Below are 26,294 nucleotides of genomic sequence, written 5' to 3' on the forward strand. Positions count from 1 at the left end.
AAATATGAAAATGTCAAGTTCTCTTTTATGAATGAATGTTTCACTGAGATAACATAAAGACAGGAGTGAATAGTGTTTCCTATCTCCAGCCAGGGAACTGTTAGCTGTGTATCATACCGAGAATAAAATTCTGTGGTTCTCAGGATGTTGTAGAACTACAATTCCCAGCCGGCAGGGTATGCTGGGTATAGTAGCTGCAGGAAAGCCGCAGGTTGCCCAAGCATGATTACTGTAAGATCCTGCAGAACCCAGCACATCAGTATAGAGAATTACAAACGCTACATCTATAGCAGCCATCGCAAGATTCCATTTCAGTGGTGTAACCTTCCCCCGCAGCTGTTACAATCAAAGACAATCAGAGACTGCTTAATCCTTATCCCACAAAGGCTGCATTATCTGGGTACTTTCCCCTTACACACACTGGAGTTGTAATGACCACACTCGCTGATAGAGAAGGTTTAACACTGCTTCCAGGAGACACAACTGCTGACATTAGAGCACCACATACCCAACATACTGTACTTATCCCCAACTAGTCTGCATTGCCCTGTTTAGTCATTTCTTCAATGTCAAGTCTTTGTACTGTAGCTCTTAGGGGTCAATGCAATTAGGTGCAAGTTTGCGAAAGCAAGTTTGATTCATGAAACTCACAGACTTGTACATCGCGCGAATGCGTCATGGTACTCGTGCTGGGGTTTCACTTCTATTCTGCATGAAAAAGTCGGGAATCAGTTCTAGAGCAAACACATGGACAAATCAGATAGCAGGACCATATAGGAGGCTGTTACTGACAACTGAGATAGCAGGACCGTATAGGAAGCTGTTACTGACAACTGAGATAGCAGGACCATATAGGAGGCTGTTACTGACAACTGAGATAGCAGGACCATATAGGAGGCTGTTACTGACAACTGAGATAGCAGGATCATATAGGAGGCTGTTACTGACAACTGAGATAGCAGGACCATATAGGAGGCTGTTACTGACAACTGAGATAGCAGGACCATATAGGAGGCTGTTACTGACAACTGAGATAGCAGGACCATATAGGAGGCTGTTACTGACAACTGAGATAGCAGGACCATATAGGAGGCTGTTACTGACAACTGAGATAGCAGGACCATATAGGAGGCTGTTACTGACAACTGAGATAGCAGGATCATATAGGAGGCTGTTACTGACAACTGAGATAGCAGGACCATATAGGAGGCTGTTACTGACAACTGAGATAGCAGGACCATATAGGAGGCTGTTACTGACAACTGAGATAGCAGGATCATATAGGAGGCTGTTACTGACAACTGAGATAGCAGGACCATATAGGAGGCTGTTACTGACAATTGAGATAGCGGGTCCATATAGGAGGCTGTTAGTGGCCATAAGGAAAGTACTGGAGGTTCTTAAAAGGTATGAAATGGCTGATTTTTGCACTTTTCATTAGTCATTGAAAAATGATGGCAAGCAGGTGTTTTCCAGAAAATTAGAGTCTTTCCAGCATTTTGTGGTATAGAAATATATCTGTATTGTAGTTCCTCTGTTTTTAATTTTTATACAAGTTTTTAAAAAGTTGGAAGAAACACTTCTAGCTCTCATCTACAAGTTCTAATACCCCTCTCCAGTCAATGCAACACCTCCACGTTCCTGTCCCACATCATTTACACCTCCACATAATTTACACCTCCATGTAACCGTCCCATGTCATTGACACCTCCTCACACCTGTCCCGCATAATTTATACCTCCACATACCTGTCCCGCATAATTTACACATCCACATACCTGTCTCACATCATTTACACCTCCAGACACCTGTCCCACATCATTTACACCTCTACATACCTGTCCCACATCATTTACACCTCCACATACCTGTCCTATATCATTTACACCTTCACATACCTGTCCCACATCATTTACACCTCCACATACTTGTCCCACATCATTTACACCTCCACACACCTGTCTCACATCATTTATACCTCCATCTACCTGTCTCACATCATTTACACCTCCACATACCTGTCTCACATAATTTACACCTCCATATACCTGTCCTACATTATTTATACCTCCACATATCTATCCTACATCATATGCACCGCTACATACCTGTCCCACATAAGTTACACCTGCAAATACCTGTCTCACAATATTTACACCTCCACATACCTTTCCCATATCATTTACACCTCTACATACCTGCCCCACATAAGTTACACCTGCACATACTTGTCCCACATCATTTACACCTCCACATACCTGTCCCACATCATTTACACCACCACTTACCTGTCCCACATCATTTACACCTCCACATACCTGTCCTATATCATTTACACCTTCACATACCTGTCCCACATCATTTACACCTCCACACACCTGTCTCACATCATTTATACCTCCATCTACCTGTCTCACATCATTTACACCTCCACATACCTGTCTCACATAATTTACACCTCCATATACCTGTCCTACATTATTTACACCTCCACATATCTATCCTACATCATATGCACCGCTACATACCTGTCCCACATAAGTTACACCTGAAAATACCTGTCTCACAATATTTACACCTCCACATACCTTTCCCATATCATTTACACCTCTACATACCTGCCGCACATAAGTTACACCTGCACATACTTGTCCCACATCATTTACACCTCCACATACCTGTCCCACATCATTTACACCACCACTTACCTGTCCCACATCATTTACACCTCCACATACCTGTCCCACATCATTTACACCTCCACATATCTGTCCCACATCATTTACACCTCTACATACCTGTCCCACATAAGTTACACCTCCACATACCTGTCTCACACTATTTACACTTCCACATACCTTTCCCATATCATTTACACCTCTACATACCTGTCCCACATAAGTTACACCTGCAAATACCTGTCTCACAATATTTACATCTCTACATAGCTTTCCCATATCATTTACACCTCTACATACCTGTCCCACATAAGTTGCACCTGCAAATACCTGTCTCACAATATTTACACCTCCACATACCTTTCCCATATCATTTACATCTCTACATACCTGTCCCACATAAGTTGCACCTGCAAATACCTGTCTCACAATATTTACCCTTTCACATACTTTTCCCATATCATTTACACCTCTACATATCTTTCCCACATAAGTTAACCCATCATTGAGCTTTTTAGAGAAATTCACCTAAAAACTGACATTTATTGGTCAAATTATGCTATTTGTCTCCCGACATTTTTACCTTACACTCTTACAGTAAAGATTTTTTCACCTGCTAGGGTACTGCACACAAAAAAACCCACAAATTTCCTCTGAAAAATCAATGCGAGTTTGGAATTTAATTGCAAATGTAGTTCACAGTGTGAGTTTACCGTAAGAACGACTCGCAGGATCCAACTTGCATTTACTTGAAATGACCCCTTAGAACTTATGTGCCTCATTAATTATCTACTTCATTATGTGGAATATTACTGTATTTTATCACCATTACTGATATTAATTGATAGAGGTCGTAAACAAGAGCGATTACATAATAATCAAGAAAGAATAAGATAAATCATCAAATGTAACTAACAATATGCCTCCTGATTACAATAAAACATGGTTTTAGGATGATCGAAAAATGACACTTAAATAATGTATATACTGTATATGTGTGGGTGTTAGTGTGTGTGTATATACTGTATGAATATATATTTATATATTTATGTATGTGTGTTATATATAGTTTTGATATGTACACACACATATATGTGTATATATATATATATATATATATATATATATATATATATATATATCTAAATATATATATATATACAGGTTGAGTCTCCCATATCCAAATATTACGAAATACGGAATATTCCGAAATCCAGAATTATTTTGGCATGTCTGAGATAATGACACCTTTGATTTTTGATGGTTCAATGTACACAAACTTTGTCTAAGGCACAAATTATTACAAATATTGTATAAACTTACTTTCCTGCAAGTGTGTGTGTATAAGGTGTATATGAAACATAAATGAATTTCATTTCTGTACACTTTGCTTGAGCCACAAAATTTGTGAAAATATTGTATAAAATGACCTGCAGGCTGTGTGTATAAGGTGTATATAACACATAAATGCATTCTGTGTGTATATTTGGGTCCTATTCCCAAGATATTTCATTATGATATGCAAATATTCCAAAATACCCCTGGTCCCAAGCATTTTGATTATGGGAGACTCAACCTGTGTGTGTAGATATATATATAACTAAATGTTTATGTATCGATCTATGTACTCTTGTATTTTTATTGTACTTATAATTAATTGAATATCTACACATTGTAAGCCAACAAGCAGGATCCTGTTACCTCTCTGTCTCTTATTTTCCAGTCTCGTTTTATTACTGTTTTGTTCCCAATTGTAAAGCAAAATATCCTGGCACTGTGTAATTATACGTTATCAGACAGATAGTAAATATCGGCTAGCATTATATCTTTGCTGCACTCATACAAAAGTTACATTTTCTAAGTCAATATACTTGTATTTAATTCCAGGCTAGTCTTTAAAAAGCATCTAGCAGCCGACTGCAAAGTGACTGAGAAGTTGCAGGAAAGTCTGTGAGCAATGATGAGAAATATGGGACGGAACGTACCTGGCAGATGTCTGGTTAGATCCACAAGACTTCACTGATAAGTGAGCCGTTGCCCTGGGTATTTATACGTTCCGTACGCCTGGATGGGGATGAAGTTCCTGGGACTGCCTGCTGCTGACGTCTGGGGTCTGCTCTTTGATTAGAGAGACATTCAGCTCTAAGTCACAACACATGCCATCACGCTGCTCGGTGTGGTCTCTTGGGCGCTCCCTGATGCTGCTGCTGCGAATCAGCTAATATCTGAAATAAGTAAAGGTTTTCCTAGGAGCAGTGTGTGTGTGTGTGTGTGTGTGTGGTGTGTGTGTGTGTGTGTGTGTGTGTGGTTTCAGCTGCAATCTGCTGTGCTCTGGGTTATGAATCGGGGACCAGTAAAACTAGATGCATCTATGAATGAATCCCAGAAAGACGATACTATGTCAATATTTGCTTATTGCCTGAAAGAGAATATCCCTGCCCAACTTAACTGCATGGTAATGAGGACACTCAGCTGTACGGGTGAGGAGAATGACGGGTCTCTGGGCATCCTTTGGTACATCAGATGAGGGTTAAGGATGGCTGAAGAGAGAGAAATGTAGTTAGTTAGGGCCATTGTCAGTGGTTACAGCTGCGTTTGCGGTGACGGGCGGCTGCATTGGAGAGAAAATGTGATCTAGAACGTTTTGTCCGATTATTTTAATTTCTACAAATCTAAATTGTCACTATTTCAGTCTAACTCTATATAAGCATTTCAGCCCTGTGTTTAATCACTAATAGTCGCAGATGAGACAGTTGGGCATTTGACCACCATGGGAATTTATTGACATTATTTTGGGAATGTTGAACATCTGGGGGATGGTATAGGTTGTGCATACTTCTATACGTAGAGTCCACCACCGCATTTAATGCTTATATCTCCTTACCCTTATAGAGGCTGAATGAGAAATGTGCGGGCAAACCTACACCAAGCACAGTAAGGACATGGTCAAGTAACTGCATCGGAGTGGACACAGCAGCACATCATACTTGCTGACTTTTTGGCTGTTCCCTACAGGAGGGGGAAGTCAGGTGGGAGGTGCAGGGGTGTGGCGCGGCCTAGTGGTCAGTACAATTGTCATCAAGTCGCCTAATTCCAAAGTGAAGTGAGCAGCACCAGGCAACAGCGAGGGGGGGGGTGGGTTCCAGGAGACTTGACCACAGTATCTGTCCGGGAGAGCCAACTAAGATTCAGAAGTCTCCGGGATATTACGGGAGAGTGAGCAAATATGCAGCACATACACGGTCCAGAAAGGGTATCTGTTGTGGATCGTCAATAGTAGCATATCTAGGGGCCTGTACAACCCTGACAAAGTCATTCTCCACTGCATCGCAATGCCATGATATCATGTGAACTTAATTTCTGGGCCACGACAATATGGATGCTCCTTGATGGAGCCCAAAGCCTGGAACTCGGACCAGTAGACACTCTGGTGGTGGTCAATACCTGGAGCAAGTTACGTACTGATGATGATGATGATGTTCAATTACACAGACCATTGCACTGTAAATAAGGAATACAAAATAATAATAATAATAATAATAATAATAATTAAAACATTAAATAAAGTCAGCATGCAAAGAAAGAAATGACATAAGGAGAGGGGGGTCATGTTATCTTATTGCCGCACACTGTAGAATACTCTTGGTTTAATGCAAACCACTGAAAACATTTGAAGTTGTAACCAATGAAGTGAGTTCAGATACTGTCAGCCTGAGTCAGGTCATACCCTTAAATAAACTACTGGAAAAGCCACTAGAGAAGCTGAAGGAGGAGATGAAACAAAGTGATTCTGCTAAGCAGGTTGGACTTGTAGATTAAGTTATTTATTGGCTTTGCCAGGACACAAGGCTTTGGAACATCTTGCAATTGGATCACTACATTTTGGAAACCATGCTTAATCCTACGTTTAAGTCCTATGTAATCTCATTCTTTCCAACTAACATAGATCTTAAGAGATGCAAAGAGCTCCTTGCGAGCAAATTGTCTGCTCAACTGGCACATAACACAATTATGTCTACTGCTTCAGTTTCTCCTGCAAATGCTGCTGCCAGGAAAAAAACTGACCTTTTCTAAGAGAGACACTGATAATGATGATGAGTCAACTCAGCGCACCAGAGTAAAACATTATGACATCTGGGCAGGCTTAAAAGAATTGCCCACATATACTGACACCTCTACCGTGATATGATTGAATACTTATACATGTGTTCTACTGACTTGTTAAATAGTTAAATCTTTTTAAGCCATCTGTTGACACAGAGCAATGTTCTTACAAACTCTCCAATTCCTAAAACTATTACACAGCATAAAATATAGGATCCTATATTAAACGGTGCAATCTTATTTGTATTAATCATTATGGAACATTCTCATTGTGGTTCACACAGGTAAAATACAGTCATGCTATCCCGTGATTCTTAATCATTGCAAGAGTACATGTCCCCTGGACAGTTATTGCTGTTGCCATATCTGTTAGTACAGGGTGAAGGAAGGGAATGTGTTACAACACGGGCGAGGGAGCTGAATGTATTACTACAGGTGAATGGAGGTAATGTGTTACTACAGAGGTAAGGGAGGAGAATAAGTTACTACAGGGTTGAGCATGGGTAATGTGTTGCTACCGAGGTGAGGGATTGTATTTCTACACAGGTGAGGGAGGGGGATGTTGAATGTGTTACAACATGGGCGAGGAAGGGAAAGGTGTTGCTACAGAGGTGAGGGATTGGAATGTGTTAGTACACAGGTGAGGGAAGGTAATGTCTTAATGTCACTCGGCATGTGACACCCGGGTGCGGCCCGCAATCCCCACACTCCCCTTGTGATGCCACTGGGTCTACCCGGATGGAACCGGGTACATCTGCTAGTATGATATATCGGTGACCATGTGGATAGCTGGTGGCCGGCCATCATCATGCTATCATGGCTGCCAGTGGAAGACTGGAGCTGTATCGCCATCCCCCCATTGTTAATTTGGCCCTATATGAATCTGAATGACAAGAAAATAAGCAGTATTATTAAAAAATGTTACAGATGTGTCGACATTCACCTTTGCTCAAATCTTGTCAAATAGCCCACATTGGCGTGCCACAAACATTGCGACTTAGGACCGTATTTAATTAACCGGCAAAAAGTCCCGGACTTTTCGCCTGCCGAACTTTCCGCCTACATCGTGTGTTTTTGGCAAAAACACTTTCCATGCGCGCTGCCGCTTTTGCCCTATTCAATTCCAAAGGACGCGAAAACGCATCCCGGTGAATCTCAAACAGGTGAAAAGTGCTGTCAGATTTAGGGAAATAAGCCTGACACCCCCCCAAAAGGTGCACTGATATGAGGGGATCCTGCTGAAGGTATTTGTTGTGCTTAAATGCTCTCATTTGCTGCTATTTAGCGTTGTTACACAAGTGGTGAAGAATAGCATTTAGCAGGTTTTTTTGCAAAAATAAGTAGTCCCAGCAAATTTGGGGTACATGAAAATGGGTGCAAGCATGGTTAAAAATCGCTTAAGTGAAGTTTTAAAAAAACACACCTTCAGCAAACACCTGCAATCAAAAAAACACCTGGGGCATACTTGGGGGACCCCCGTGGAGTCTATTTCGCTAGTTTACAAGTTTGTTCCCGAACTTTGAACTTTTTCATCCTCAAAACGAAAGTACTTTGTGGAGGGGATCAAAAGTATTTGTTAAACTTTTTTTGACGCAGTTTACCTTTGGGGGACTGTCCCAAGGCTGCAGGGGTGTTCCCGCAATTTTGCACCCCAAACCCCCAATTCTGCACTTTTTTGCACCGCCATTCAGAGGCGAATCTTTTCCACTGGTTACAAGGCGCAGAATTTTCACAGTTTACAGTTAACGACACAATTCAGGAGGACCTGTGTCGAGTGATATATCAGATAATTAATGACGCTTTAGATATTGTTAGGTCCTTTGGGGTCAGGGCTCTTATGGCTAAGATTGATGTGAGTCTGCCTTTTGGCTGTTGACTTTGCACTGTGCCTCTTTCAGGTTCATGGGTTTTCGGTTGAAACACAGATTCTATCTGGATAGAAGGTGCCTGTCTTTGGGTTTGCTCGATACCTTTGAAAGATTCAGCACTTTTTTACATTGGTGCACCACCAGCAGCACGGTGGAGTGTGGGGTGGTTCATTACTTAAATTATTTCTTATTGGTGGGTCCTCCGGAATCCCTGTGGTGTCTACTCATCATACCAGAAGTCTTTTCATTGTATGTGAAGTTCGGTGCTCCCATCGCCTGTTATAATACTGAAGGGCCTTCCACTGTTCTGTCCCTCTGTGGTATCGAGATCGATGCCTTGGAAGGGCTATGCTGACTCCCCCCTGAGAAGGTGGGGCAGCTTCCTGGCGCATTGCCTAGGGCTTTGGCGTCAGGAAAAGTTACCTTAAATCAGGTTCAATTGTTGCTTGGTCTTTTGAATTTCACCTGTTGGATGATCCCCATGTGTCGGGTCAGAGCCGACCCTAGGCATAGGCATCTCAGGCAAATACCTAGGGCATTTGGAATGCCTTAGGGGCATCCCACGGCTTGGTGGCAGGGGCTGCGGAACTATCGGCGGTGCAGCCGGTGCATTGCACCGGGGCCCGCAACAGCAGTCGGGCAGTACTAATAATGAGTCAAGCTGACTCATTATTACGGTACTCTGCACTGCAGCTGGCCTCGGGCTGTACTGAAGAAGGAGACGGCCTGGCCAGAGGAGAAGAAGTGGTGCCCTCCACTTATTATCCTTTTTCTACCTTACCAGGCTGTCACTATACAGCCTGAGACCCAGCCCCTCCCCCTGAGTCTCCACCCCCTCCTTTCTATTCTATATACACACCTCTTTTCCTGCCCGAGACCCCGCCCACCCCTCTCTGCCTATTCTACATGTACACTCCTTTCCCTGCCCGAGACCCCGCCCCCTAATCCCGAGTCCCGCCCCTTTCTCTCCTGTCTAGCCCTCTGTCACAGTCTATCCTTTCCTGTGCCATGGAGGAGCCCAGCAGGGACCACACATCCTCTTCTAGGACAGGTAAGTGCCAATGTCAACTAGGAGAATGGTATCTGTAAGCAATGGGAAGGGGTGTATTTGTTTTTTCTTTTCTGGGAAGGGGAAGGTTGGAGTGTTTTTTACTCTCTGTGGTGGGGTGTTATATTAATGTAGTGTGTGTAATTATATGGGAGGTGTATTAATTCTATGGGCACGATTCAATTCAGCGCGATGTAAATAGCGTCGGGAGATAGCTCCCGAAGCTATTCAATTCATCGCGCTGTTAGGTCGGGGAAGGATCATTATCGCGCCTTAATCAGGGTGTTTAGGCGCGATAACGGGCATTCCCCGACCTAACTTCCCAGCGCGAGGCTGTTTTCCCGGCGCTAAGGGCAGAAAACAGCCTCGCGCCGGGACTTTTGTCGGATTTCTTCTCATCCCCGGAGGGATGAGAGAAGAAATCATTAGTCGGACTTGTCAGCGCGGTGTATTGAATAGCTCCGGGAGCTAACTCCCGGAGCTATTTACATCACGCTGAATAGAATCGAGCCCTATGTGTGTGTGAGACGGGTGTGTTCATATTATCTGTGTTATAAGTTATATGTGGGTCACTAATGTTCTATGCATTATATGGTGCTTACTGCTACGCTCTCTACATTATGGCACTTATTGCATGGCTAACTGCATTATATGGCGCTTACTGTGACGCTCTCTATATTATATGGTGCTCGCTGCGACGCTCTCTATATTATATGGTGCTCACTGCGATGCTCACTATATTATATTCTGGGTCAGTTATTTAGTTGAAAGTTAGAGTGGGCTATGGCAGATGTTTGTAAACTGCACCATTATATTCATCCTTCTGCTAAGCTGATGAGGGACCTCAGGGTTTGGAAGGAAGTTGTGTCTAACTATGAAGGGACACACATTTGGGTGGCCCTTGCGGAGCCCAATTGCATTCATCTGTTAAAGACACAGCAGGTTTGCCTAACTTTGAGGCCTATTTTGAGGGTCAATGGTGTCCGGTCTCTTGACCCAGCGACTATACATCGGAGGGTTTGGCAAGGAATTTCCTCCTTCTCAAGCTCATCACTATTATGGCTTTACTTGAACTCTGGGGTCCTTTGTTGAGGAATTGCAGAGTCATTTTTGTTGCAACAACCTGGTTGTGATCCATGCTATCATTTATCAGCTTGCCTTTTCTCTCCCAGCCCTTCATTTGTTGTCCAGAATTATTTTGCGTTACCTGCAGTTTAATGTGGTGTTTCGGGCTCGGCATGTTCCTGGTGTTCAGAACGCTATTGTTGATGCATTGTAATTTTGATTGGTCGCATTTTCGGGAGTTAGCCCCATCGGCCAGTCAGATTGGTGAGTTCAGCTCTTCTTATGTCTGGCAGGTTATCGGGCCGGTATAAAAGGGCTAGCGCATCATTTGGCACCTAGAACATTTTGGAGTTATCATTCTGCCCTGTTGGAATGGCGACGTGTTTGTGTCATGCATCGCGAATACTCATGTGAGTGGTCTGGAAATCAAATGTACATAAGTAGTTCATTAGATTTTGCTAGTTTGATTTCCATGTCCTAACTTGAGCTCGCCACCTTTGCTGGGGGTACATGAGGAATTTTGTTTGTACCACTGGTGATAAGGTGCCCACACACATAGCGATATTTTACACGATTTGGCCGATTTCAACGAATCGTGACAACAAATCGGGTAAAAAAAGTACAAATCGTGAGTTTATACTCATGAGCACGATGCCGATGCGCGTCCCCGCTCGTCGTACATCGCATCTTCTGATCTGCAGTGCTGTAGGGCAGATTAGCCAATCTGGGATACAATGCATTGGCTGCAAGATGGATCTTTAGTCAGATTGGAAATTTTTAACTCCAAATCGTGATCACGACGGCAAGAGAGCTCCCGTGAAAGTTCATGAGGAAATTGGCCATAAAATCGTATCGTGAGGACATTGTGTGGGCACCATTAATTTAGCTTGCAGCCTCATGTCTTCTCCGGTGGGTTTTTTGTGTTTTCCCTAAGGTCAAGTTATGAGACCCCCCCCCCTTTTCCCCTTTCCTTTTGTTGTCCAATTCTGTACTGTTTTGCTACATACAGTTGGATCTTGTCGGTTTATTCATCAATCTTTTGGTTTTCTATTGGTGCTCAAATGCATTTTGGTGGCAACAATTGGACATCCTGTAGCTCTCTGATTTGAGGGTCTCCATCTCTAGTGATTTGGGGAGGATTGTGGCTTGGTGGCTTTTTACTGGGTGCCGTGGGCAGAGATTATTCCATAGTGGGTGTGGATAGGTGGTTTTGTTTTAGATGTGGTCTGGAGAAGGGAATGTAGTCAATATCCTGGTGGACGAGATGCCAGCCGTTGATATACCGATGCCAACATCCCACCGCAGGGCAAAATGCAGATGCCACTATCTACATACCAGCATCGGAATTCCCGACAGTCACCATCCCGATAGTAAGAGACCGGACCCAGGTAAGTGTTCGCCGCGGGTGGAGGTGGTTAGGTTTAGGCACCTCCTGGGGGGACTTAGGGTTAGGCTCCCCCAGGGAGGGTTAGGGGTGGAGAGGGGGGTTAGGATTAGACACCCCCAGGGTGAGTTAGGGTTAGGCACCACCCTGGGAGTGTTAGGGTTAGGCACCACCAGGGGAGGGTTAGGGGGAGAGGGGTTGGTTAGGATACTTACCACCTGGGGTCGGAATCTCCTCCTGTCAAGCCTCCACTTTCAGGATTTGAATAGCCAGTGGTATTTCAGTCCCATTCCTTGGAGAAGGGTCAATTTTGTGTTGGGACAGTGTGTCCGAGACCTATTTGTGGTGATGAGGTCATAGCTCATCCATTGATCAGATTTAGGGATGTTCATTTTTTTTAAGCCCAATGGTGTTCCTCTTAATGAGGATGATGGATTCTGCTTATTGAAGCTTTAGTTCGGGGGATTTAGGAAGTCGGAATTAGTGTATGGTAGCGGGGCAGTTCTTGGTTAGGAACCTTGATTGGCAAGAAAGAACAGTAGCAGTCGCTATCTGCCTTTAGATCTTGAGGTGCTGTCCCACCAATTCACGGGTTAGGCTGATTTTACCCTACTGGGGTCAGTGGTACCACCAGTCCAGGTAGCCTTTTTGTTGTGTCATTGGTGTGGGAGGTGGATACCTTGATTGGTGGTGATGGGTTGGCAGTTGGCCTTCCATCTAGGCCTGTGTGGAGTGGGGCCGTTCTTTCTTTGCCACCATACTTTATCTATACTTTTCTCCCTCTTGCACAATTATTTACGTAGTTAATTTAATTCTAAAATAAAGCTGACCTTTCCTTTCCCATGTATATGCCTCCATGTCATTATTTTGTTATAGACTATGGGATATCCATAGTCTCAGGTTGAAGACTGTACCTGAAGTACACCTGCAGCCTTTATTTGTTTAAATTATCCTTGCCTATAACCCCTTTCTATTGATCCTGAAAAGGACCCCAAAGTTTGCTAACATGCATGCAAAGAGTGGCGTAACTACCCTGGGTGTACATGGTGTGGCTGCTATGGTGCCCGAGCTGCCTCTGTGACCCACAGCTCCACCCGGCACTAAGTCATGCACATAAGGTGGGCCGGTCCAGTCAGGGCCATCGAGGGGGGCCCAGGTGTCAGCAATTTTGATTTAGGGCTGGCATGCCAGCTGATTACAGCTGGCGCACTTGCAAGCAGTAATGGAGAGACAGCGAAGCTGGTCGCGAGGCAATCGGAGCTCGCGGACCGGCGCTAGATTCAAATTGAACCATCACTGTCTGATGGTGCGCCATCTGTAATTAGCTGGTGGCCCAGCCCTAAATCTACACCTGATAGCTGCTGATGGCACAAAGGGGGAGGCAAGAGGCTGCTGGAGGGACACAGAGAGGTTGTAGGGGGGGGCATGATGTGTAAGAGGCACTACTATTTTATAGAGTAATGTATTATAATCTGTAAAGAGCATTACTGTGTGGTATAATGTGTAAGGAGTATTACTGTATGGCATAATGTATATAAGGGATACTACTGTGTGGCATAACCTGAATGTGCTCTGTGTGGCATAACATAAATGGGCTCTGTGTGGCATAACATAGAAGGGCTCTGTGTGGGGGCAAATGTATGTGTTTTTTACCTCTGGGGGGCCCTTTTAAGATCTTGCTATGTGGCCCACAAAGTTCTAGTTACACCCTTGCTCGCAAACACAGAGGATCTGGATTTAATATGAACTTGCATGAGTCATCAAGGTTGCTCAGGCTGAGGTTAAAATTATACTTTTGTTGCAATCTCACAGGCTTTTGGCAGACTGCGAATTTCCACTGGACTCTGTGTGATTTAAGAGTGTCCCCATTTTTAGGGTTTGTGTGAAAATGCTTGGCCCTGACAAAGTTCAAAACTAGGCAAAAACTTAATCCTGGTCAAACTACACCACCCTCCCAAATTTGCTGGAGCTAGGTCCAAAACTCTGGCCGTGCTTAAAGGACAAATAAACAGACAGACATGCTTTCTCACTTATTATATAGATAATGTTTAAGTTGTTTACCGTGCACTGATAGAGGGCTGTCGCATATCAGATGATGGAGTGTTTAGGGAACCTCAACCCTCTCAATGCAATGATTGATATACACTTAGACCACGGATGATGGATGGGTTCCAGGTCATGGAAGTCCGGGTCAGTACTTAGATTGCCGGTCATTGTGTAACATTGTATCTACAGGACTGTCACTGTCTCAGGAACAAAATAAGCAGCTGTAAGATCAGAACTTTGAACCTAAAACCGATGAATCTTTGGCATAAAACCATCATGCTCCCTGCAGTTCACCACTCTACTCAGCTTGAAAGAACAACTTCATCTATAACCAAGCATTTAGTTTTGGAGGAGTATGATGAACTAACAAATAAAATGCCCTTAGCTTTCATGTGCCATCAAGCCTAACCTCCATTATCATTTGCTGTGATCATTTATTTGAATATTGGTTGCTGTGGGCAACATCTACATTCTTTACACTAATTGATACATCTCCCTAATATTGGACCTTAATCAGAGATTTACACAGCGCGGATATTTATGCAGTTAAGTGACGTTTTGCTACTGCACATGCGCGAAATGTCCAGAAGACACTTACTCCGCATACATGAACTAATGTGAGAGATGCTGTTTGCAATTGAGTACAGGGGGCCTAACTATGACACCCCCTGCTGCATTTGTGATACCAGCACTGTGACCGAGGTCACAGGCTAGGATAACCATCGTGACCATTAGTCACGATGGTAGATGGTGCCGGGCCTCGCAAGCCTCAGCTTACTCAGGCTGACCAGCTTGACCTAACTTTGCATAAGGAAACTGCGCCCCTGGCCTTGCTACTCCTGGAAAACGGGGCAGACGTCCTTGTGCCTCTGTCTGTCAATCGGGCAGAGGCATAGCAGGGGCTGCGTGCGATCATGCAGGAACTGTTCTGCACATTCGTGGAATAGTCCTGCGCACACAATGCGGGAATCTGCATTCAGCATTACACTTGCGTGAGGAGAGTAGCTAGAGTAGACCCTAGGCTATCACAAACATTGATGGTGCGATTGATGTTGAGCCGATGTTTGTGTGTTTACTAATCGCCACCGCAAATGCACCGACCGCACAGCCTGAAAGTGGGCTTCTCAGCGCTCGCACACCTCACCCCATCGTCCTGTACAAAATGGAGGGTGAGATTAGCATTTGCCTATTCACACAACCACAATTGTGAGGGCGCTACGACCGTGGTTGCGTTACCAACCATCTCTGTATCACGCCCATTGTCCTCTGGAGAAGTAACCATAAAATGGAAAAGAAAAAAATAGATATAGCAGTGTACAATACAGAATACAGTAGCAAGTACAACCATCGTACAGCATTCTAATTATGTGATCAATAACACACTCTGCGCAATGCAGCAACGTAGTATTACAGTATTTGAGATAACAAGAAAATGACATTTCCTCATGTATGTCTTAAAGTGACACAAATGGGTGTTTTCCTGGGATTCATATTTTGGAAACCTAACAAGAATTTTTTTTTTTCCACAATCAAGCAATCATCCAAACGTTTTTTTATTCTCCTGTTGTCTTATGTGTGCCTACGTGTCTTAACCACCCTTCTGTGCACAGACTCTGCGCAGCTAGGCTCCATGTTTGGTGAACTTCAGAAAGGCCGTTTCTGATTCACTAATTTATAAAATGGCAACACCCTATTTATTCATTCCATCCACTGACTGGATGAAGGAATGGCAGGTGACCTCTTTTTCTGCTAATGTCATTTTACCTTAGCAAAGCGTGAATTGAATAAGTGCCTAAGGGCCATATTCATCATCACTTAATTTCTACAAACTTTTTGGTAAAAATTTAAATTTTCAACTACTTTTGTAGAGATTGAGAATTGGGGCCATTCATTATAAAGGTAACGCAGGTGATATCACTGATATCTCCTACATTCACTCCAGATCTGTCCCGCTGTCCCAATACACTAGTATGAGGATCTAAGGGGGTCATTCAGACCCGCTCGCGAGCGCAGGACGCTAGCAAGCGGGTCGATGTTACCCCACTGCGCATGCGCACGACGAAGGGAGCTCCGTCGTGCGCATGCGCGAGACCCGGCGAGCGGCGGTCTCTCCGTCGCTCCGGGTCTCGCACCAAAGGGGGCGTGCTGTCGATGTTGATTGACAGCACGCCCCCTTTGGTGGGCGTGCCGGGGGCGTGCCTGCCAGACGGAGGCGTTCCCATGGGAACGCCTACCGTCTGAAGCCGGCCCCACTGACATCACTAGTGATGTCAGTGGGAGTGATTTTGGCTCTGATAGAGCCAAAATCACTCCAGGGCTTGCGGCAGTGAGAACCTACCGCAGGGTCTCCGTCGCAAGCCCGATGGTCGTGATGGTCAAGACCATCTCGACCATCATCATGGACGCTCGCATATGCTGTGGGTGGTCACCCACAGCTATGCGAGCAGCCAGGAGGCCGCTCCATTTTCATGGAGGAGGGCCCTGATTCAGAGCGAGCGCTCTGGTCAGAGCGTTCGGCTCTGAATCAGGCCCTAAATTCATCAAGCGTTGAAAATACAACATTTTCGGAGCTTGACTGTGGGAACATTAGCCATTGGCTTGTACTTTATCTCCGTCCACTTTATCTCCATCTGAGGCTTAGGGACCTATTCATGATGTTAATTATCGGCCTATTCATGATGTTAATTAACATTCTAACTCGCCCCGGATTCCGGAGCAATTTATCATTGATCCGGCGCGGTGACAGATGATCCTAAAATCATCTGTCCCTCAAGTGGCTTCACTGCTCCTTTTCGGAGCAGTGACGTGAGTGCACATGCGCGACCTACAGGTCACACATGCGCACAAGAGCCCCAACTTGCGGTGGACGGAGCCAGGCAGGGGCGGAGGGATCCAAAAGGAGTGTGTATCGGGAGCATTCACCATCTGAAGATGGCGAATGCTCCCGCAGTCGAGCTCCGAAAATATAATATTTTCGTAGCTTTATTAATTCTGTCCCCATACTATTGTATGGGGACAGTGGGCCATTCTGCCAGAGAAAGATAAGCAGGAGATATTTGTGATAATAGTGTATGGGGACAGCGGGCCATTCCGCCAGAGAAAGGTAAGCAGGAGATATCTGTGATATTAGTGTATGGGGACAGTGGGCCATTCCGCCAGAGAAAGGTAAGCAGGAGATATCTGTGATACTAGTGTTTGGGGACAGCGGGCCATTCCGCCAGAGGAAGGTAAGTAGGAGATATCTGTGATACTAGTGTATGGGGACAGCGGGCCATTCCGCCAGAGGAAGGTAAGCAGGAGATATCTGTGATAATAGTGTATGGGGACAGCGGCCATTCCGCAGAAGAAGGTAAGTATGAGATGTCTGTGCTACTAATGCATGGGGACAGTGGCCATTCCGCCAGAGGAAGGTAAGCAGGAGATATCTGTGATACTAGTGTATGGGGACAGCGGCCATTCTGCCAGAGGAAGGTAAGCAGGGGATATCTGTGATACAAGTGCATGGGGACAGCGGGCCATTGCGCCAGAGGAAGGTAAGTAGGAGATATCTGTGATACTAGTGTATGGGGACAGCGGGCCATTCCTCCAGAGGAAGGTAAGCAGGAGATATCTCTGATATTAGTGTATGGGGACAGCGGGCCATTCCACCAGAGGAAGGTAAGCAGGAGATATCTGTGATACTAGTGTATGGGGACAGCGGGCCATTCCGCCAGAGGAAGGTAAGTAGCAGATATCTGTGATACTAGTGTATGGGTATACCGGCCATTCCGCCAGAGGAAGGTAAGTAGGAGATATCTTTGATTCTAGTGTATGGGACAGCGGGCCATTCCGCCAGAGGAAGGTAAGTAGGAGATATCTGTGATACTAGTGTATGGAGATAGCGGCCATTCCGCCAGAGGAAGGTAAGTAGGAGATATTTGTGATACTAGTGTATGGGACAGCGGGCCATTCCACCAGAGGAAGGTAAGTAGGAGATATCTGTGATACTAGTTTATGAGGACAGCTGCCATTCCACCAAAGGAAGGTAAGTAGGAGATATCTGTGATACTAGTGTATGGAGATAGCGGCCATTCCGCCAGAGGAAGGTAAGTAGGAGATATCTGTGATACTAGTGTATGGGGACAGCGGGCCATTCCACCAGAGGAAGGTAAGTAGGAGATATCTGTGATACTAGTGTATGGGAACAGGGGGGCCATTTCGCCAGAGGAAGGTCAGCAGGAGATATCTGTGATACTAGTGTATGGGGACAGCGGCCATTCCACCAGAGGAAGGTAAGCAGGAGATATCTGTGATACTAGTGTATGGGGACAGTGGGCCCTTCCGCCAGAGGAAGGTAAGTAGGAGATATCTGTGATACTAGTGTATGGGGACAGCGGCCATTCCGCAGAGGAAGGTAAGCATGAGATGTCTGTGATACTAGTGTATGGGGACAGCGGCCATTCCGCCAGAGGAAGGTAAGCAGGAGATATCTGTGATACTAGCATTTGGGGACAGTGGGCCATTCCACCAGGGGAAGGTAAGCAGCAGATATCTGTGATACTAGTGTTTGGGAACAGTGGGCCATTCCACAGAGGAAGGTAAGTAGCAGATATCTGTGATACTAGTGTTTGGGGACAGTGGGCCATTCCGCCAGGGGAAGGTAAGCAGCAGATATCTGTGATACTAGTGTTTGGGGACAGTGGGCCATTCCGCCAGGGGAAGGTAAGCAGCAGATATCTGTGATACTAGTGTTTGGGGACAGTGGGCCATTCCGCCAGAGAAAGATAAGCAGGAGATATCTGTGATACTAGTATATGGGGACAGCGGGCCAATCCGTCAGGGGAAGGTAAGCAGGAGATATCTGTGATAAAAGAGTATGGGGACAGCGGGCTATTCCTCCAGAGGAAGGTAAGTAGGAGATATCTGTGATACAAGAGTATGGGGAAGGCGGGCTATTCCGCCAGAGGAAGGTAAGTAGGAGATATCTGTGATACTAGTGAATGGAGACATCGGGCCATTCCACCAAAGGAAGGTAAGCAGGAGATATCTGTGATACTAGTGTATGGGTACAGCGGGCCATTACACCAGAGGAAGGTAAGTAGGAGATATCTGTGATACTAGTGTATGGGGACAGCGGGCCATTCCGCCAGAGGAAGGTAAGTAGGAGATATCTGTGATACTAATGTATGGGGACAGTGGGCCATTCCGCCAGATGAAGGTAAGTAGGAGATATCTGTGATATTAGTGTATGGGTACAGCGGGCCATTATGCCAGAGGAAGGTAAGTAGGGGATATCTGTGATATCAGTGTATGGGGACAGCGGGCCATTCCAGGAGAGGAAGATAAGCAGGAGATATCTATGATACTAATGTATGGGGACAGTGGGCCATTCCGCCAGATGAAGGTAAGTAGGAGATATCTGTGATATTAGTGTATGGGTACAGCGGGCCATTACGCCAGAGGAAGGTAAGTAGGGGATATCTGTGATATCAGTGTATGGGGATAGCGGGCCATTACGCCAGAGGAAGGTAAGTAGGAGATATCTGTGATATTAATGTATGGGGACAGTGGGCCATTCCGCCAGAGGAAGGTAAGTAGGAGATATCTGTGATATTAGTGTATGGGTACAGCGGGCCATTCCGCCAGGGTAAGGTAAGTAGGAGGTATCTGTGATATTAGTGTATGGGGACAGCGGGCGATTATGCCAGAGGAAGGTAAGTAGGAGTTATCTGTGATACTAGTGTATGGGGACAGCGGGCCATTATGCCAGAGGAAGGTAAGTAGGAGATATCTGTGATACTCGTGTATGGGGACAGCAGGCCATTCCGTCAGAGGAAGATAAGTAGGAGATATCTGTGATACTAGTGTATGGGGACAGCAGGCCATTCCGTCAGAGGAAGGTAAGTAGGAGATATCTGTGATACTAGTGTATGGGGACAGCGGGCCATTCCGTCAGAGGAAGGTAAGTAGGAGATATCTGTGATACTAGTGTATGGGGACAGCGGGCCATTCCGTCAGAGGAAGGTAAGTAGGAGATATCTGTGATACTAGTGTATGGGACAGCGGGCCATTCCGCCAGAGGAAGGTAAGTAGGAGGTATCTGTGATATTAGTGTATGGGGACAGCGGGCGATTACGCCAGAGGAAGGTCAGTAGGAGATATCTGTGATACTAGTGTATGGGGACAGCGGGCCATTATGCCAGAGGAAGGTAAGTAGGAGATACCTGTGATACTAGTGTATGGGGACAGCGGGCCATTCCGCCAGAGGAAGGTAAGCAGGAGGTATCTGTGATACTAGTGTATGGGGACAGCGGGCCATTCCGCCAGAGGAAGGTAAGCAGGAGATATCTGTGATACTAGTGTATGGGGACAGCGGGCCATTCCGCCAGAGGAAGCTAAGCAGGAGATATCTGTGATACTAGTGTATGGGGACAGCGGGCCATTCTGCCAGAGGAAGGTAAGTAGGAGATATCTGTGATACTAGTGTATGGGGACAGCGGGCCATTCCGCCAGGGGAAGGTAAGCAGGAGATATCTGTGATACTAGTGTATGGGGACAGTGGGCCATTCCGCCAGAGGAAGGTAAGCAGGAGATATCTGTGATACTAGTTTTTGGGGACAGCGGGCCATTCCGCCAGGGGAAGGTAAGCAGGAGATATCTGTGATACTAGTGTATGGGGACAGCGGGCCATTCCGCCAGAGGAAGGTAAGCAGGAGATATCTGTGATACTAGTGTATGGGGACAGCGGGCCATTCCATCAGAGGAAGGTAAGTAGGAGATATCTGTGATACTAGTGTATGGGGACAGCGGGCCATTCCATCAGAGGAAGGTAAGTAGGAGATATCTGTGATACTAGTGTATGGGGACAGCGGGCCATTCCATCAGAGGAAGGTAAGTAGGAGATATCTGTGATACTAGTGTATGGGGACAGCGGGCCATTCCGCCAAAGGAAGGTAAGTAGGAGATTTATGTGATATTAGAGTATGGGGACAGTGGGCCATTCCGCCAGAGGAAGGTAAGTAGGAGGTATCTGTGATATTAGTCTATGGGGACAGCGGGCGATTACGCCAGAGGAAGGTAAGTAGGAGATATCTGTGATACTAGTGTATGGGGACAGCGGGCCATTATGCCAGAGGAAGGTAATTAGGAGATATCTGTGATACTAGTGTATGGGGACAGCGGGCCATTATGCCAGAGGAAGGTAATTAGGAGATATCTGTGATACTAGTGTATGGGGACAGCGGGCCATTATGCCAGAGGAAGGTAAGTAGGAGATATCTGTGATACTCGTGTATGGGGACAGCAGGCCATTCCGTCAGAGGAAGTTAAGTAGGAGATATCTGTGATACTAGTGTATGGGGACAGCGGGCCATTCCGTCAGAGGAAGGTAAGTAGGAGATATCTGTGATACTAGTGTATGGGGACAGCGGGCCATTCCTTCAGAGGAATGTAAGTAGGAGATATCTGTGATACTAGTGTATGGGACAGCGGGCCATTCCGCCAGAGGAAGGTAAGTAGGAGGTATCTGTGATATTAGTGTATGGGGACTGCGGGCGATTACGCCAGAGGAAGGTAAGTAGGAGATATCTGTGATACTAGTGTATGGGGACAGCGGGCCATTCCGCCAGAGGAAGGTAAGTAGGAGATATCTGTGATATTAGTGTATGGGGACAGCGGGCCATTCCGCCAGAGGAAGGTAAGTAGGAGGTATCTGTGATATTAGTGTATGAGGACATCGGGCCATTCCGCCAGAGGAAGGAAAGTAGGAGATATCTGTGATATTAGTGTATGGGGACAGCGGGCCATTCCGCCAGAGGAAGGTAAGTAGGAGGTATCTGTGATATTAGTGTATGGGGACAGCGGGCCATTCCGCCAGAGGAAGGAAAGTAGGAGATATCTGTGATATCTCCTGCTTTACCTTCGTGATGAATGGCCCGAATACTTAGTTTTTACAATTGCAGGTGAAAATTTTCTTTTTCACTTGCTTTTGTAAAAATTAAGTGATGATGAATAGGCCCCTTAGTAAGCAGACCCCACAGCATACTTGCCTATTTTTGATTTATCTTTTCCGGGAGCAACCTGGTCATCTCGGCTTCGTGGGCAGAGCCAGGCTACAGCTGGCATTAGGCCCCGTCCTTTTGCGGGAAAGCCCGCAATTTGCAGGTTCACGATGAGTAGCGGGGCTAAATGACGCGGATGGGATGCGGGAGATATGCCTACTTTTTCGGGTGTGCGGGGGTTATCCGAAAAATCGTGAGCCTCCCGCGACTCCAGGGAGAGTAGGCATGTATGCCCCACAGACTGTGAGAACCACGTATGTGTATTGTGGTGCTGTGTATGGGATTGTTGATTATGTTGCACTGAGATAAGCATGCTCCTCCTATAGCACACTGCCTGCCTACAGGAAGAAATAACAGAGTAGGGCCCCAGCAGCGGTGACTGTCACACCCAGTACGAGTTAACCGGGCACTGGGTTTGGTGGCATCTGACTCTTATAAAGCTTGGTGCTGGTTTCCAAAGTGTATTGTGGTGTAACATGGTTCTGAAGTTCCATATGCCTAGTCCAGGGAAATCCCTTCTCATATCAGACACATACTGTGGAGGAGATGTATCAAGATTTCTGAAGAGGAAGTAGTTGCCCATAGCAACCAATCAGCATCTTGCTGCCATTTTATAGACTGTGCTAGATATATGACAGCTAGAAGCTGATTGGCCTGTTTACTGTAATTTCAGCTCCTGTGGAAGGCGGCCCCTCTGCTCGCCATCAGCGTGTTTACACTTCTGTCACAGCGTGCGACTCACAACCACGCTGATTTGCTCATACATCAACGATGTCACAACAAGGCCACAGGCGCTCTGCACATCACAAACACTGATTGATTTCTTTTCTCTCTCAGAATAAACCTATTGCTGTTCCTGAGTAAGCAAAAGCAATGTGATTATACCTGAATTAAATGGTTATCAGGGGCGGTGTCTTTCTTCTGTCAGGTAACGTCTATCATTTCAGAGCTAGAAAATGACAGAAGCTTTATTTCAGTAGCAGGAGGCCATCAGATTTCATTCTGTATTTACCACAGTATAAGACAGTAAGTGATTCTGATCCGCATGCCAAGCTGATATATTTACGTGGTTGAGCAATTGCTAGCCATTGCGTATGCCTGAAAGACGCACTGCGCGGGCACGGCGATTGTTTTGCGGTCACGCACACACAGAGGATTCACTGGCAAACTGACAGGTAGGCAGTATTTGGGGGAGGTAACGGGGGGGCTAGAGAAACGCAGATGTGCCTGACTAACGATACTGACTTTGAACCTTATGAATACCCCTGCCTATACCTTCTAATATCCTTCCTATAAATCTCTAAGGATGACACTATTTTGCGTACGCAGTCATACAGTAAATAAAGACTCCAGACCTAGAACCTGTGGTTCCAAAGCACAAAGTATTACTCAAGTAAAAAGTACAGCAGTTACACGCTATGATCCTCATATAATCTTAGCGCAAAGAAATTATACAGACCCAAGTACAGTTATACATACGCAGCGCTCTCTGGTCCAGATGTAGGCATCAGCAAGAAACCCCTCGTCAATCAGCATTCAGCACGAAGACTAGGAACCCAGGGTCAGAGCACACATATTTATACCCCCCAGGAATAAACAACACAATAGAGAAGTTTGTTGCTAATACCATTGGTCCTAAAGGAGAGGGCATATGTTACAAGGCATTTAACAGGTTGGTTCAAATAGACACAGTCCAGCCTCTAACAACTGGTGGTTTCTGGTTTCCCGCCTCATGCAAATCCTAACAGTTGTTCATATAATGTACATTTTGTTGCTTGAAGTCTCTGCGGTCCATAAGTTGAGAATGCATGTTGTGATCTCTCCATCGATATTACGGGAATACTGTTGAGAGAGTACGCATCAGTACAATACCAAACATGGCTTACTTATCACGTATAAAACCTTAGTTATGAAATAATCTTTATTTCCTAACAATTATAATAAATGTGCATACTTGAATCTTATACCTTAAAGCTTATGGAACCTTGTATGTGAATATGTAATGTGTGAGTATGTGGGGTTTGATGTAAAGACGCTAGTTAACTTGGGGCAGATGCGTGTGCATGAAGCTAATATTTGCCGTTTTCATACAGAATCTTATGCATTCGCTAATATGCGACTAGTTAACAGCGCTATTGTGCATATTAATGTGTGTATGAGAAATGGTGTAAGATGCAATCGCATGATGCTAATAGTAATATCGCCACATGTACTAAAGTGTGAGTTTATCTAAAATTGCGCTTAGGCGGGCATTCGCAAAATGGCGTCTTGCGATCTCATTTCCAAATGGCGTCGCTGCGATCCAATTTTAAACTAATCTTGTCTCAGCCAATTATCCAGCTTCGACAGTCCACCCTTTGATAGCGAACAACATGCTATCACAATCTGATTTTTAAAATATAATTTAGGCTTACATTTATATACTATTTAGTGTTATTATGGGATGGCACAAGGTGGTTCTTAATCCATCATTAATGTGTCTCTGGGTGGGGACATAAAACTACTATTATACGCACACCGCGGATCTTGGAAGATCATGTGGGGATACACCAGTCCTATAAAGGCAGTCTTGAAGGGGAAATTTCAGACTTTACATTATATGAGGTGTTTTAAAATAACATTTCAATAATACATTCTATGCAGGTCTAAATATAATACATTAAATGATGGTATTTCCTAGTTCAGGGTTGTAATGCAGTTCTGTATTTACCTCGGTATTCATACTGACCACCATCATAATTTCGTCCTTTCGTTTAACTCTATTTTTACATTTTCCACACTTCAACACAATAGGAACACACCGGACACATGTGCCAATTATTATGATGACAATCAGTATAAGGATTAAGAATTTGCATATGCTGGTGATCACTTCCTGGACCCATTCCCCTAGACCTGAGAACCATTTCACTGGGTTCAGCCATGAAACCCATCCTTCTATCTTCTCCCCTACTTCAGCCACTGAAGCATTATGGTTCTTACGAAATTCCCATTTTAGCTGCAGAATTTCATCCATCTTTCAGTCTATCACTTCCTTATGGTCGCTGGTATCATTGGTGACATAGGTGCAACATTTTACTCCAAATTGGGTGGCCAAAGTTACGCAATACCCTCCAGTAACAGCAGTTAAATAATTTAACTGTTGCACCAGTTCTTTCTTGTACGCTTGCAATTCTCTCCCTGTATACCTGAATGTGTCATCGTACATCTCGGTGGTATTATCTATCAATTTAGCAAGTTCCTGAATATATATAAAGTTTAATGTACCCCGAGCGATCCTAGTGGGATCCAATGCGACTAAAACTTGAAAGCCAGTTGTCTCACTAATTAACTGAGTGGCTTTGTGCACGTCACCAGGTATCATATTTCTTTTGCCTCTGTGTTCATATTGTGTGTGAAGATATGGTGATGGTGTGCTTTTATGTATACCAAGCATTTCAACATGTGTGAGGGTCATAACTTCTGGGACTACTTTTCCCAGGTAACACAAACCTTCGGAACTCGGGGAGAGCCACTTATACGCATTTCTTCCACATAGAAAATATACATTATCAGGGAGAACATAAGGAATGGTATGCATCATTATCATCAAGCACATTTCCCTTGCAAACAATCCTATTTCTGGGTCTTCCATCTGGTACATGCAAGTTTCTGGCTGTATTATTTTAGCACAATAACCATCTGGCACCTTACCAATAATTTCTTTGGTGGAACTCAATGCATACCGGTACCTAAAATGTCTCCCACTAGATTTAATTGAGCGTAACAGATCATGGTTTATGGACTCATTATCAGCTCTTTTTGAGGAGGTCATCGTCTAATTATTCCCTGTCACTTCCCAACTCCTGGGTTTATTGGGGTTGGTTATGTTTAAACACAAAAGTGATCTATCTACTTGGAATTGAAATGAGGTGGTTTGGATGAGAGGAATGTTTTCCCTTTTTGTAATTCTAAAATTTCCGTGATATTCAGCGGAAATGGCACCAACCCTACATTATGCTGTCCCTGTGGCACATGTGAACACACCCAGCAATCAGTTTGATTTAACACTTTGCCTACCAT

The 26,294-nt window shown here is 44.9% G+C and overlaps 1 protein-coding gene across 1 annotated transcript in view; it reads right to left on the minus strand.

The window, feature by feature from the left end:
- LOC148503990 (progonadoliberin-2) overlaps window positions 1–4,953 on the minus strand; it is a 51,149-nt gene extending 46,196 nt beyond the window's left edge. The window contains exon 1 of the mRNA XM_088448927.1: window positions 4,664–4,953. The gene's annotated coding sequence lies outside the window, so the exon portion shown is untranslated. The remainder of the gene's footprint in view (window positions 1–4,663) is intronic.
- Window positions 4,954–26,294: the final 21,341 nt, after the last annotated feature.

Source organism: Taudactylus pleione, unplaced genomic scaffold, assembly GCF_031769625.1.
Source record: "Taudactylus pleione unplaced genomic scaffold, aTauple2 ptg000472l, whole genome shotgun sequence".
Lineage (NCBI taxonomy): Eukaryota > Metazoa > Chordata > Amphibia > Anura > Myobatrachidae > Taudactylus > Taudactylus pleione.